This window comes from Macaca mulatta, chromosome 19 (assembly GCF_049350105.2).
Source record: "Macaca mulatta isolate MMU2019108-1 chromosome 19, T2T-MMU8v2.0, whole genome shotgun sequence".
NCBI classification, from domain to species: domain Eukaryota; kingdom Metazoa; phylum Chordata; class Mammalia; order Primates; family Cercopithecidae; genus Macaca; species Macaca mulatta.
The window spans coordinates 43,979,691-43,990,239 of NC_133424.1; the positions used below are offsets into that span (position 1 = coordinate 43,979,691).

The following is a 10,549-nucleotide window of genomic DNA, read 5'->3' on the forward strand; positions in this document are numbered from 1 at the left end:
CAGCCTGGCCAACATGGTGAAGCGCCATCTCTACTAAAAATACAAAAATTAGCCAGGTGTGGTGGCATGCATCTATAATCCCAGCTACTTGGGAGGCTGAGGCACGAGAATCACTTGAACCCCGGAGACAGAGGTTACAGTAAGCTGAGCTCATGCCACTGCACTCTAGCCTGGGCAACAGAGTGAGACTGTGTTTCAAAAATGTATGCATTTAAAGAGTACTTTTAATATGCTGGTACCAGAAAGCAAAGTTGAGTGTCCCCTGCTTGTACATATGTATTAGGTATATGGAAAGATCTACAAGGAAATATAGAAATAAAGATATTAATATATATTAATACTTAACAGTGGTAGGATTATGAATGGTGTTTTTCAAGATTTTTCCTGAACGAGATTATATTGTTTTCACAATAAAATTTTGAATAATTTTGTCATCTAGAAAATATTATTCTGTTGTTTAAATTGGAATCCCAGCTACTTGGGAGGCTGAGGCAGGAGAATCACTTGAACCTGGGAGGCAGAGCTTGCAGTGAGTTGAGATCATGCCACTGCACTCCAGCCTGGGCCACAGAGCAAAACTTCGTCTCGAAAACAAACAAAACAAAAGTAAATACAGGCCAATTGTGGTGGCTCACACCTATAGTCCCAGCACTTTGGGAGGCTGAGGCAGGTGGATCACCTGAGGTCAGGAGTTCGAGATTAGCCTGGCCAACATGGGGAAACCCCGTCTCTACTAAAAATACAAAAATTAGCCCAGTGTGGTGGTGCATGCCTGTAGTCCCAGCTACTAGGGAGGCTGAGGCACAAGAATCACTTGAACCAGGGAGGCGGAGGTTGCAGTGAGCTGAGATTGCACCACTGCACTCCAGCCTGAGCAACAGAGTGAGAGTCTGTCTTTAAAAAAAAAAAGTAAATACAGTTAAATTCACTCTAAAAGTGTGCAATAATGTACCAATAATGTAAACACTACTACAGCCAAGAAGATATAGAACGTTTCTATCACCCCTAAAAAGCTCCCCCATGTCACTTTGTAGTTCTCATCCAAACTACCATGAGATATCAGTTTGTAAAGGTCTCTCTCTTCAAAGAGGGAAAGGGCAGGTTGGGTTTTATGCCTCCCAGGGTCTGTATTACACAAGAAAGTCACATTCAGCAGGTTTTGGGGTAAAGCTATACATATTTGGGGGGGGTTGACCACATGTGCAATGGGTAAACATATAGGTAACATACATCCCCCATGTTTATTTTAGAGCAAGGTTGTGTCAGAGGCATTTGAACCAGAGCAACTCCATCTTGTATAGGGGCTGGGCAAAATAAGGCTGAGACTGGTACAGGAGTTAAGAAGAATTTACTTAGGCAGATAGCGAGGGCACGGAAATCCTCTGTAAAATTTTCCTTTCTAACAAAGAGCATCCTGTAAAATCCAGCTGCAGACACAGATCCGACAGGTGTGCCACTCCTGTTGAAGATGGCGGCTCCATCTTCCCTTCTCTTTGTCGGCCACGTGTACTGTAAGAAGCAGACAAGATGACACGGATCAACTGGAAACCATGTGCATGATAAGATTAGGGTGGTGTGACCAGCCTTCCCCAAAATCATGCCACTGCACTCCAGCCTGGGGTGACAGAGTGAGTGAGACCCTGTCTCAAAAAAAAAAAAAAAAAAAAAATGCTGGGCGCGGTGGCTCAGGCCTATAATCCCAGCACTTTGGGAGGCCAAGGCGGGTGGATCACATGAGGTCAGGAGTTCAAGACCAGCCTGGCCAAGATGGTGAAACCCTGTCTCTACTAAAAATACAAAAATTAGCCGGATGTGGTGGCTGGCGCCTGTAATCCCAGCTACTTGGGAGGCTGAGGCAGGAGAATCACTTGAACCCAGGAGGTGGAGGTTGCAGTGAGCCGAGATCATGCCACTGCACTCTAGCCTGGGCAACAGGAGCAAGACTCCTCAAAAAAATAAAATAAAAATAAAGGCTGGTGTTGCTGCGTTGGCTCATGTCTGTAATTCCAGCACTTTGCAAGGCCAAGGCAAGTGATCAGTTGAGCACAGGAGTTCAACACCAGCTTGGGCAACAAAGCAAAACCTTATCTCTACAAAACATACAAAAATTAGCCAGTTGTGGTGCTGTAGTCCCAGCTACTCAGGAGGCCGAGGTGGGAGGACCACTTGAGCCTGGGGGTGTCCAGGCTGTGGTGAGCTATGACAGCATCACTGCACCTGGGCCACAGAGTGAGACCCTGTCTCAGAAAAAAAAAAAAAAAAAAATGAATAACCACCTAAAAATAATTTCTCAGAATGATTTTAAAGAAGGTTTTAGTCCGGGCGCGGTGGCTCAAGCCTGTAATCCCAGCACTTTGGGAGGCTGAGACGGGTGGATCACGAGGTCAGGAGATCGAGACCATCCTGGCTAACACGGTGAAACCCCGTCTCTACTAAAAAATACAAAAAACTAGCCGGGCGAGGTGGCAGGTGCCTGTAGTCCCAGCTACTTGGGAGGCTGAGGCAGGAGAATGGTGTGAACCCGGGAGGCAGAGCTTGCAGTGAGCTGAGATCTGGCCACTGCACTCCAGCCTGGGTGACAGAGCGAGACTCCATCTCAAAAAAAAAAAAAAAGAAGGTTTTATTCTTTTCTCTTTTTTTTTTTTTTTTGAGATGGAGTCTAAATCTGTCGCCCAGGATGGAGTGCAGTGGCACAATCTTGGCTCACTGCAACCTCTGCCACCTGGGTTCAAGCAATTCTTCCGCGCCACCATACCCAGCTAATTTTTGTATTTTTAGTAGAGACGGGGTTTCACCCTGTTGACCAGGCTGGTCTCAAACTCCTGACCTCAGGTGATCAGCCCACATTGGCCTCCCAGAATGCTGGGGTTACAGGCATGAACCACAGTGCCAAGCCTACACTGTGATTCTTGGAGTACAAGATGTTACTGGTCATTCATTCATAGGTGAATCTTTTGTATCCTCCATGACATGCCTTGGGTTTTTTTGGCAGGTTAACCCAACTCACCTGTGAGACTGACGCATCTCCAAGCTTAAGTAAACTCTTTATAGCTAGCCCTGTAGATCACACTCTATTCCTTTTTTATTTTTATTTATTTATTTATTTATTTATTCATTTATTTTTAAGACGGAGTCTCGCTCTGTCGCCCACGCTGGAGGGCAGTGGCACGATCTCGGCTCACTGCAAGCTCCACCTCCCAGGCTCACACCATTCTCCTGCCTCAGCCTCCCGAGTAGCTGGGACTACAGGGGCCTGCAACCATGCCTGGTTAATTTTTTGTATTTTCAGTAGAGACAGGGTTTCACCGTGTTAGCCAGGATGGTATTGATCTCCTGACCTCATGATCCACCTGCCTCGGCCTCCCAAAGTGCTGGGATTACAGGCGTGAGCCACTGTGCCTGGCCCCTTTTTTATTTTTAACTGAGAAACGTGGTAATAAATAACAGAAGTCAGTTTGTGCTTGTTGACCAGAGATTGAAATAAAGCCTACTAGAAGCTGGGTAAACAGCAACATGACATGTTTATAAAGTTTTTTTTTTTTTTTACTTTCAGGATTACACGTGTTCTAGTAAGTCAAACAAAGAAATCTCTTGGCTGGGCATAGCAGCTCAGGCCTGTAATCTCAGCACTTTGGGAGGCCAAGGCAGGCGGATCACCTGAGGTCAGGAGTTCGAGACCAGCCTGGCTAACATGGTGAAACCTCGTCTCTACTAAATATACAAAAATTAGCCAGGCGTGGTGATGGGCGCCTATAGTCCCAGCTACTTGGGAGGCTGAGGTGGGAGGATCACTTGAGCCTGGGAGGCTGAGGCTGCGGTGAGCCAAGATCACGCCACTGTACTCCCAACTGGGCAACAGAGTGAGACTCCATCTTAAAAAAAAAAAAAGAAATCTCTTATAGTACAGATAGCTAGAGAGAATCGCTAGAACAGAAGAATTGCTATCCCACCAAACTGGGGTGTGCTCACCCAGTTCAGTAAAGCCAGACACCCACACCAACGTTTGCAGTGGTAGAAAAGGGGCTTATTTGCAGGGCACCAAACAAGGAGAATCTGGCGGCTTATGCTTAAGGCTCAACCTCATTTTGAAGGGAGGGGTGAGTCAGGGGAAGCGCAGAGATCATAGGTGGATTTGAAGATTTTCTGATTTGTGGGCTGGGTAAGGTGGCTCACGACTGTAATCCCAGCACTGTGGGAGGCCAAGGCAGGTGGATCACCTGAGGCCAGCATTTCGAGATCAGCCTGGTCAACACAGGAAGACACTGTTTCTACAAAAAAATAAAAAAAAAGAAAGAAAAGAAAAAATTAGCAGGACGTGGTGGCACACACCTGTAGTCCTAGCTACTCAGGAGGCCAAGCTGGAGGATCCCTTAAGCTTAGGAGTTTGAGACTGCAGTGAGCCATGATTGTGCCACTGCACTCCAGCCTGGGGGACAGAGTGAGACCCCGTCCCTTAAAAAAAAAAAATTCTGATTTGTGATTGAAGGAGGTGAAGTGTTGTCTAAAAATTTGGGATCAGCAGAAATGAATGTTGTCTCTGGCCTATGGGTGCGACTCCTTCCAAGCATTTCAGGGAGAAATTTAGAACAGAGAACAGTGGTCAGAGATCAGTCCCCCATCTTCTCAGATCTCTGTGCCAGAGGATCCATTGTAGGGGACTGGGTTTCTGAAAAACAATTCAGGGATATATGTTAAGATGCTATCTTTAAGGCCGGGCGCGGTGGCTCACGCCTGTAATCCCATCGCTTTGGGAGGCCGAGGCGGGCGGATCACAAGGTCAGGAGATCGAGACCACAGTGAAACCCCGTCTCTACTAAAAATACAAAAAATTAGCCGGGCGCGGTTGTGGGCGCCTGTAGACCCAGCTACTCGGGAGGCTGAGGCAGGAGAATGGCGTGAACCCGGGAGGCAGAGCTTGCAGTGAGCCGAGATCGCGCCACTGCACTCCAGCCTGGGCGACGGAGCGAGACTCCGTCTCAAAAAAAAAAAAAAAATGCTATCTTTAGTTTCTTTTTTTTTTTTTTGAGACGGAGTCTCGCTCCGTCGCCCAGGCTGGAGTGCAGTGGCCGGATCTCGGCTCACTGCAAGCTCCGCCTCCCGGGTTTACGCCATTCTCCTGCCTCAGCCTCCCGAGTAGCTGGGACTACAGGCGCCCGCCACCTCGCCCGGCTAGTTTTTTGTATTTTTTACTAGACATGGGGTTTCACCGTGTTAGCCAGGATGGTCTTGATCTCCTGACCTCGTGATCCGCCCGTCTTGGCCTCCCAAAGTGCTGGGATTACAGGCTTGAGCCACCGCGCCCGGCCTATCTTTAGTTTCTATAGGGAACCAAACATCTCAGGATTCTAACTCCCTTGGTTATCGTTTTATGTTTATTTATTTATTTAAATATTTATTTTGAGACAGTCTTGCTCTGTCACCCAGGCTGGAGTGCAATGGCATGAGCTCAGCTCACTGCAACCTCCACCTCCCAGGTTTGAGCGATTCTCATGCCTCAGCCTCTCGAGTAGCTGGGATTATACGTGCACCACACCCAGCTAATTTTTGTATTTTTAGTAGAGATGGAGTTTCACTATATTGGCCAGGCTGGTCTCCAACTCCCAGTATCAGGTGATCCGTCCACCTCGGCCTCCCAAAGTGCTGGGATTACAGGTGTGAGCCACTGCACTAGCCAAGATGTTATCTTTAGTTTCTACAGGGAACCACACATCTCAGGATTCTAACTCCTTGGCTATTATTTTAAGTGACTGTTACCTTCTTGCTTATCACAGTGCTCATTTATCTTTCAGGGCTCACTATGTGCCTGGAATTTCCCTTAAAGGAACTCAGGATTTTCCTTTATGGAAATGTTTTGGTGGGGTGGGGGGCACAGGCCCCTGAGAGGGATCCCGGCTCCATCTCAGAATAAAGAGTTAAGTGTCTTTAGCTAGAAAGTGAGCAACTGTTGTCATAAACAAAGCTACCTGATCTCTTGTGACCCAGCGGCACAGCATAATTGCTGTGCTTGTCAGGGGTGGCTGTGTGCACACCCACAGCCAGGCCTGAGCAGCTGGCACCGTGCCACAGGCAGAAGAGGGCAGGGCACTCTGAGAACATGCTGGCCAGTTTGGAGACAGATTCCTATATTTGCTGGCTGTGCGACTTTCACTAAATCACTACTATGAATTGTCTTTTCATATCTCTTGCCCTTTTTTCTACACAGTTCTACAACTGGTTTTTCTTCTCCATTTTTCCTCAACTCTTATCCTTTGTGACGGACGTTGCAGATAATTTTCCAGTTGATCATTTATCTTATACTTTGCTGATGGTGTTTCTTGTCATAATAAAGTTATATATACGGACAGAGAGTGCAATTGATCAATCCTTTATTGCCTCTAGATTTCAAATCAAAGGTTATACAGAATTTATCTGTTTTCTTCTAATGCTTAGATGGCTTCATTTTTTTTTATCCACTGTGTTAGTGATATGGTTTGGATACTTGCACCCTCCAAATCTCATGTTGAAGTGTGATCCCCAATGCTGGACTTAGGCCTAGCAGGAGATGTCTGGGTCATGGGGGCGGATCCCTCATGAAGGGCTTGGTGCCTTCCCCACGGTAATGAGGGAGTTCTTGCTCTATTAGTTCATGCAAGAGCTGGTTGTTTAAAACAGCCTAGCATCTCTCTTGCTCCCTCTCGCCAATGACATGCCGCCCCCTCTTGCCTTCTGTCATGACTGGAAGCTTCTTGAAGCCTCACCAGGAGAAGATGCTGGCACTATGGTTCTTGTACAGCCTGCAGAACTGTGAGCCAAACAATCTCTTTTCTATATAAATTACCCAGTCTTGGATGTTCCTTTAGAGCCAGCCTCCAAGGTGACTTCCCCATCTCCTGGTGTTTCCTCCCTCTCACATTGCATAGAGCTAACCAGTGTAATGCTAGGATACTGTGGAAATAATGGAGTGTAACTTCTTTTTTTCTTTTTCTTTTCTTTTCTTTTTTTTTTATTTTTAAGACAGAGTTTTCACTCTTGTCCAGGCTAGAGGGCAGTGGCGTGATCTCAGCTCACTGCTACCTCCACCTCCCGGGTTCAAGCAATTCTCCTGCCTCAGCCTCCCAAGTAGCTGGGATTACAAGTACGCACCATCACACCTGGCTAATTGGTTTATATTTTCAGTAGAGACAGGGTTTCACTATGTTGGCCAGGCTGGTCTCAAACTTCTGACCTCAGGTCGTCCACCTGCCTCAGTCTCCCAAAGTGTTGGGATTACAGTTGTGAGCCACTGTGCCCGGCCTGAAGTGTAACTTTTGAGGCTAAGTCCTAAAAGACATCATGGTTTCTTCCTCTCTCATGGATCACTCTTTGTGGGAGAAGTTTACCCACCAAGTCCTGAAGACATTGAATCAACCCTATGGAAAGATCCATGCAGTAAGGAACTAGGCCTCCTGCCAACAGTCATGTGAGTGAGCCATTGAGGAACTGGATCTCTCCAGTGCTGGACAAGCCCTGGCTGACATGCTGATCACAACCTCATGGGAGATACTGAGTTAGGATCACCACATGGAGGTGGTCCCTCATCCCTGATCAACAGAAACGGTGGGATAATCAATGTCCATTGTTTTTTGTTTGTTTTTCTTGTTTTTTGTTCTGTTTTTGTTTTTGAGACGGAGTCTTGCTCTGTCACCCAGGCTGGAGTGCAGTAGTACTATCTCAGGTCACTGTAACCTCCGCCTCCTGGGTTCAAGCGGTTCTCCTGCCTCAGCCTCCTGAGTAGCTGGGATTACAGGTGCCTGCCACCACACGCAGGTACATTTTTGTTTGTATTTTTAGTAGAGATAGGGTTTCACCATGTTAGCCAGGCTGGTCTCAAACTCCTGACCTCAGGTGATCCACCCGCCTTGGCCTCCCAAAGTGCTGGGATTACAGGTGTGAGTCACTGCACCCCGCCACTTTTTTTCTATTTCGAGGCAGAGTCTTGCTCTGTTGCCCAGGTCAGAGTACAGTGGCATGATCATGGCTCACTGCAGCCTCCAACTCCTGGGCTCAAGTGATCCTCCCATCTCAGCCTCTTGAGTAGCTGGGACTATAGGCATGTGATACCACACCCAGCTAATTTTCTTTTCTTTTTTTTTTTTTTGAGACAGAGTCTCACTCTGTCGCCCAGGCTGGAGTGCAGTGGCACAATCTCGGCTCACTGCAAGCTCTGCCTCCCGGGTTCTTGCCATTCTCCTGCCTCAGCCTTCCGAGTAGCTGCGACTACAGTCGCCCGCCACCACGCCCAGCTTTTTTGTATTTTTAGTAGAGACAGGGTTTCACCGTGTTAGCCAGGATGGTCTCGATCTCCCGACCTGTGATCCACCCACCTTGGCCTCCCAAAGTGCTGGGATTACAGGCGTGCGCCACCTCGCCTGGCCGCTAATTTTCTTTTTTTAAGAGATGGGATCTCGCTGTATTTCCCAGGCTGGTCTCGAATTCCTGGCCTCAAGTTATCCTCCCGCCTTGGCCTCCCAAAGCGTTAGGGTTACAGGCATTACCCACTATGCCTGGACAGTAAGTGTTTACTGATTTAAGTTACCAAGTTTTTGAGTAATTTGTTAACAGCATTAAGTAAATAATATATCCACAAATTAATTTGTCCTGTGAGCAGAGCACTTTAGATTTGAATATGATATCTGTATCTCTTTGAATGCTCATGGGTAGTTCTTTGGTTCTGTACTGTTTCTTGGCTACAGTTCAGATAACTGAGTTTATACGATGTGATCTCTGGATCCGTAAACTGTTAATTGTGTCATCTCAGAGCCCCACGTATGACAGTCATGGCAGTGTGCACATTTTGGACACCGTTCTGTGTTGGTAAAGGTCCAGTTTCTGCCAGGTGTGGTGGCTCACACCTGTAATCCCAGCACTTTGGGAGGCTGAGGTAGGTGGATCACTTGAGGTCTGGAGTTTGAGACCAGCCCGGCCAACATGATGAAACCTTGTCTCTACTAAAAATACAAAAATTAGTGAGGCGTGGTAGCACGCACCTGCAATCCCAGCTACTCCAGAGGCTGAGGCAGGAGAATTGCTTGAACCCAAGAGGCAGATATTGCAGTAAGCTGAGATCACACCACTGCACTCCAGCCTGGTGAGAGAGCCAGACTCCCCCTCAAAAAAAAAAAAAAAAGAAAAAGGTTCAGTTTCTCTTATTTTGCTATGCACCCAGGACTTGGTCATCTCACTCATGAGTAATCAGCTTCTGTGAAAAGCAGCTGATGTTGAAACATACACATTCACCCACAAAACCATGGTGTTATTTTACTGTGAAGGGAGTACTATGTTCTTAAGACTCTTAATCCCTCCATAAATGGTTAGTCGTCTGTAAAATGGTGATGTCTTTCCACTTCATGGGGTTTTGTAAGAATTACACAACTAACACTATAAAGTTCCTAGTGCCTCAGACAGTGTACTTAGTAACTACTAATATTATTATCCCCTAGGATTATTATTACTCCTAGTATTGAAGACATGTTACTTTAATCACCTGAGTACCTTAATTTCTTTCTCTCCCTTGCTCCGTATTTTTATTTTATTTGTTTTTTTGAGACAGAGTCTTGCTCTGTCACCCATGCCGGAATGCAGTGGCACGATCTTGGCTCACTGCAACCTCCGCCCAGATTCAAGTGATTCTCCTGCCTCAGCCTCCCGAGTGGCTGCAACTATAGGTGCGGGCCACCACACCCAACTAATTTTTATATTTTTAGTAGAGACGGGGTTTTGCCATTTTGGCCACGCTGGTGTCGAAGTCCTGGCCTCAGGTGATCCGCCCGCCTCGGCCTCCCAAAGTGCTGGGATTACAGGTGTGAGCCACGGCGCCTGGCCAGAGACCAGGTCTCTTAAAACAAACAAACAAAACCCTAAATATTGACAATGTCATCTGTGGATTCTACCCAGGAAATAACCCACATTAAAATGATGGCTTGTGAGGGTCGGCAGGAGTATAGTGTATTTCATCCAAAAATATAACAAATGTATAATCCAATTATAATAGCAATTATGGCAGAAGCTGTTGGTGACTGATAAGGAATTATAAAAGAGTCAAATTTACACAGGCTTTTCAAAAGATCATAATCCTGCTATTGAAGGTGGGAGTCTTCTAGACACTAAAAAGGTGGAGAGAAATCTCCATGTGGAGGCCCAGATTAAACATCTCCCATCAAAGTGGAACTCGTCAAATGTCCTAAGACACCTAAGGCCGTCCCCAGGCTCCCTGACAATAAAAGGTAACCAGAACACGAGAGAAATGACTCTGGGAGTACCTTTCACATTGAAGCTGTGCAGTAGGAAATTTATAATTTGGCATCTGGCTCATCCATTCATTTATCATTGGTGTGGTTCATGTGTGCTTGTAAAGGTCAACCTTCTGCCCTTCGAATGTCCTCTCTTCCTCTCCCACAGGGAACACCCACATGTGGATCCTTGTTTAAAGGAGAAAGTCCTAGTCCTGAGCTTTTAGCGGGGTGGATGTCATCAGGCCTGGGTTTGCATCCTGTTTTTTTCACCATGGCAAGTCATATGCGGCCTTAAGCAT

The 10,549-nt window shown here is 46.6% G+C and overlaps 1 long non-coding RNA gene across 1 annotated transcript; it reads right to left on the bottom strand.

Moving 5' to 3' along the window:
• Nucleotides 1-1,335: 1,335 nt before the first annotated feature.
• LOC144337381 (uncharacterized) lies at nt 1,336-10,408 on the bottom strand. Its single transcript, XR_013410427.1, has 3 exons — nt 10,278-10,408; nt 4,174-4,268; nt 1,336-1,509 (listed from the first exon to the last, which is right to left on the bottom strand). It is a non-coding gene; the product is annotated as an uncharacterized LOC144337381 (long non-coding RNA).
• Nucleotides 10,409-10,549: the final 141 nt, after the last annotated feature.